Source organism: Podarcis vaucheri (assembly GCF_965113315.1).
Source record: "Podarcis vaucheri genome assembly, chromosome: 8".
Lineage (NCBI taxonomy): Eukaryota > Metazoa > Chordata > Lepidosauria > Squamata > Lacertidae > Podarcis > Podarcis vaucheri.
The window spans coordinates 60,019,179-60,024,059 of NC_138766.1; the positions used below are offsets into that span (position 1 = coordinate 60,019,179).

Below are 4,881 nucleotides of genomic sequence, written 5' to 3' on the forward strand. Positions count from 1 at the left end.
CATTAAGCTTAACCTAATGGCATTACATTAAGGCATTGCAGGGGGGTGGGACTAGATGACCTTCATGGTCCCTTCCAACTCTACAATTATGTGAGTCTATTATTAAAGCACATCTTTCAATTGCTTATATTTAGGATAAATCACCACCATGTGTTCAGAAACTACTCTGAGTGATTCCAAGAAATAATCCAGGGCATTGAAATGAGGAGGCTGATTTGCTATTTAATAATCCAGGGCATTGAAATGAGGAGGCTGCTTCATCCTTTCAAAGACCTATCGCAATTGCCTGTGGTAACCTCCAGTACAATTGTGAGATGTCGTAGCTGTAGGACATACATCAATCCTTTTGTCCTTTCTTGACCAAAGGAGATGGAAGTGCAATTTATGTTACAGAGTGTACATATCCTGTGACAAGAGTTTATGGAGAACCTCATAAAAGACCTGAAGTTCAAAATGCCACAATTGAGTTTATGGCTCCTTCTGAAAATATGCTACGTCCACCTCAGCCTCCTGTGTACCTCTTTGTGTTTGATGTGTCACATAATGCAATAGAAACAGGATACTTGAACACTGTATGCAAGACCGTGTTGGACAATCTAGATTTACTTCCAGGAAACACTAGAACAAAAATAGGCTTTATAACATTTGACAGCACAATCCATTTCTATAGCCTTCAGGAAGGTCTCTCCCAGCCCCAGATGTTGATAGTTTCAGATACTGAAGAAGTGTTTATCCCAATGCCGGAAAACCTACTAGTAAACTTAAATGAAAGTAAAGAGCTAATTCAAGATTTATTGAAAACTTTGCCTCAAATGTTCACTAACTCCCTCGAAACTCAGAGTGCTCTGGGACCTGCACTACAGGCTGCCTTTAAATTGATGTCCCCCACTGGTGGTCGGATTTCTGTCTTCCAGACACAACTTCCAACTGTAGGAGTGGGTGCGCTCAAACCTCGGGAAGAGCCTAACCAAAAAGCCGCTGCAAAGGATATCCATCTTACACCATCTACTGACTTCTATAAAAAGTTGGCCTTGGACTGTTCTGGACAGCAGGTTGCAGTTGACCTGTTCCTCCTTAGCGAGCAGTACTCTGACTTGGCTTCATTAGGTTGTATATCGAGGTATTCACAATCCTCTTCTGGTGGAGAAACTACAGAAAGAGCTGAAACGATACTTGACTCGGAAGATTGGTTTTGAGGCTGTCATGTGAATAAGGTGTACGAAAGGCCTTTCGATTCATACCTTCCATGGCAACTTCTTTGTACGGTCAACAGATCTGTTGTCTTTACCCAATGTGAACCCTGATGCAGGATATGCAGTACAGATGTCAGTAGAGGAGAATCTCACAGACATGCAGGTTGTCTGCTTCCAGTCAGCTCTCCTCTATACATCTAGTAAAGGTGAAAGGAGGATTCGTGTTCACACTTTGTGCTTACCAGTTGTTAGCCAGCTGAGTGATGTTTATTTGGGAGCTGACGTGCAAGCAATTACTGGGCTGCTAGCCAATATGGCTGTTGACCGGTCAGTTACTGCTAGCCTGAGTGATGCTCGAGCTGCACTGGTGAATGCTGTAATAGATTCCCTGTCTGCGTACCGGTCCTCTGTCCTAACCATTCAGCAGCCTGGACTCATGGCTCCAATTTCATTACATCTCTTCCCATTGTATGTGCTGGCTCTCTTAAAGCAGAAAGCATTCCAAACCGGGACAAACAAGAGACCAGGGCCCTGCGGGACTTGACATCTTTCCGCAGGGCCTGCAAGACAGAACTGTTCCACCAGGCCTTTGGCCAGGGCACAGCCTGACTCTCTCCCTCGGCAATCTTCGCGGAGCTCTGGCCCAATGGCTGCCAGTGGCTTGAATTAATTAATTTTATAATGAATGATTTTAGAATGTTGTTTATGCTGTACTTTTGTACTGTTTTATTGTTGTTAGCCACCCTGAGCCCGGCTTCGGCTGGGGAGGGCGGGATATAAATAAATTTATTATTATTATTATTATTATTATTATTATTATTATTATTATTATTTACAAATATTTACTATTTTTTAGATTTACATAGCAACCTAAGACTTTGGCAGAGTGTGGAAGGTTGGAGGTACAATAAACTTCCAGTTTATGTATCTAGCATTTATCAAAGCAATTCAAGGCCCTCAAAGCTGCAGAGGTGTTAGTTGGTTTAGGTGGAGATTCCTCTCTGCTGAGCTCTCTGTGTTAACAGGTCTCCCACCAGCTGTGGCAGAACAGCTGTGGATGGGCGACAGGCTGACTGGTGGTGTTAGCTGATGGGTGATTGGAGTGTGTCTTACTCCAGGAGCTGGAACAAGTTTTCATGGCATTGAAACTGCTGCTATAATGGAGGTTTTTAAAATCCTTTTAAAAGCATTTGTTTCAATGCAAACTGCTTCCAGCTCCTGGAGCAAAAGGCACTGGTAGGTGGGAGAAGTGTGTGTTGCTCCAACAAAGGAACAACTGAAGACTAACTTTAATTTCCAGATTCTTGCTTGGAAGCCGTGTCAGTACCTGCCCCACCCTGACAGCACATAGAACATCAGGTGTGGGGTAGGTGGGCATGGTTTGCCAGAAATAGCCTGGCAGGCCAAATTGGGAGCCAGGCTGAGCCAAATTTGGCCTCTGGGACAGAGATTCCCCAGTCCTAATCTACACAATCCTATGGAAAGGAACAATGCCCTCTTGTACTTCTCTTCCACCAGCACACCATTTATATTGTATGCTGTTTTAATTATGTTTCTATTAGAATGCCTTGGGAACACAACTGTGTTAAAGGCATGGGATATATATTTATATATAACCACCACACACCCACACCCACACACCCACACACACCCATGTAGTAGTAGTATGCAAAATGAACCAGGGCTGACTTCAGATTCTAAACACAGATATCTTCCCAATCTGCAATCATATTTATATATTGAAATTAAGTCTGATTTACAGAAGCAACACCGGAGTTTTGTTCATTTTTGTCATCTATTTGAATTCCCCCCCTTTTTAAAAAAAAATAAATCTCTTCTCACTTTGGTCAAAATTCTAGCAGCTTTTGAGACACAAAGCATGCTTCCATTATGCAAGGATACCACCATACTCTTCCTAATGAGAAACACAGTTCTTGTGACATGTCCTGAAGAATACAAATGAGGAAACCAGCAGCAATTTCAGCTGATCTGTCAAATCTTTGGAAAATTGGACAACAGGTTCTTGGCACATTTGATAAAAAATGCAAACCAGCAAAATTCAGCAGAGCCTCAATCGCAGTGCCTTCTTAGCTCCCATTGTATAATTTATTATAATTAATAATTATAATTATATACATTTAATTATAATTATTATAATTAGTTTATTTAAATAATATTATGACATAACATAGTACGATATATCTTCTGAAGGAAATCTATGGTACTTCAACTATTTTTTCTTTATAATGGGGGGGGGGGAAATTAGGTACTCTCCTGCCAATTTTTTTCATTTTATGCCTCCCTTTAATTCAAGCAAATTATTTTGAGGAATTTCTTGAATTATTAATTACTTTGAGGAATCAAGATTAATGTGTTCTGCTATTATCAAGCTTAGTACATTTTATACTAAAATTATGTAGGGACTAGGAAAGATTCCCCTCTGAAACCTGGAGAGCTGCTGCTAGTCACACAGTACTCAACTAGTTGGACATAAGGCAGAGTCCTATGTTCCACTAGGTAGCCTTTGACACAGCACTCTCCTGCAACCCTCATGCACTCCATCTGCAAAATAGGAATGTTAACATTATCCTGACTGCAACCAGCAACTGAGACTATGGCAAGGAGGTGGACCAGCAGTGTAACTAGTTTGCAGAGATGTTAAACCCAGACCTAGGCCCTTATACAGGGCTTGAGCCTGAGCCTATCAACCAGGAACTGCTTATGCCAGAGACCCTTAAACTAGAATTCCTGAGCCAGATACTCCCAAGGGACCGCCTCCCTCCAGACTGGGGCCTTCAGGACCTGAATTTCTTGCTTCCTGGCAGAAGTCAGAGGCAGGACCTCATGGAGTATTAGACTCCAGGCCAGAGGCTCTTTATTCCAGGAACAGACAGAGACTGGGACAAAAAATATTGCCTCAGTTTGAGTGCCAGACCATGTCCCAATAGGATGACTGTTTGGAGCTATCCAAGGTCCTGCACCTCCAATCTGCTACCTACCCGATTGATTAACTATCCAAGATGTCATCGGGCTTCTGCTGGAGGAACTGGATGGGGGCTCCTAGTGGAGAGAAGGCTGGTCCTTCAGGAGCGTCTGGCTCAATGATCCCCCAGACTCATGTTCAAAGTCTGGACCGAGGTCCAGATCATTATATGTGGACTTCTATTCTTGGTCAATGGAAGACCATGTTATCATTAATACTAAACAGTCTTACAGAGTTGTAAAATTATCGAGATACAGTAAATTTGTTGGCAGAAGTAAAAATAGCAACCCAATTTCCAAATGTTTCAGGATTTTTTATTAAAATCCATTTGGCACTGAAAGATTGCATTGTGGAATTGTCATCTTAACATAAAAGTGATGGCTTGATGTTTACAGACCAGAATGAAGAGTGTAATTACTATCTGTGTATATACACTGTACTAAAATGAAGAAATCAAATAGTCAACTCAACCAAATTCTGTATGGAGAAAATATTAGTTCTGTGAACGTATATGAATTGGGGAAATGAATTAAACTAGAACAGAGTTCACTCTCATGGAATGAGCTTTCCTGCCTCTTCCTTTTCTCTGAACTCCCTGAAAATTCCTTTCCTGTAGATGTGGAACTCCTGGGAATAGCGAGAGATATGGTGCAAGGGACTGCAGAGTGGGAAGTTGGCAGAAATCACGCCCACACCACATGAATA

General features: G+C 41.8%; 1 pseudogene across 1 annotated transcript; it reads left to right on the top strand.

The window, feature by feature from the left end:
• The first annotated feature begins 243 nt into the window (after positions 1–243).
• LOC309539807 (protein transport protein Sec24A-like) lies at positions 244–1,737 on the top strand (annotated as a pseudogene). The gene has a single exon. The product of its transcript is annotated as a protein transport protein Sec24A-like (transcript).
• The last annotated feature ends 3,144 nt before the right edge of the window (positions 1,738–4,881 follow it).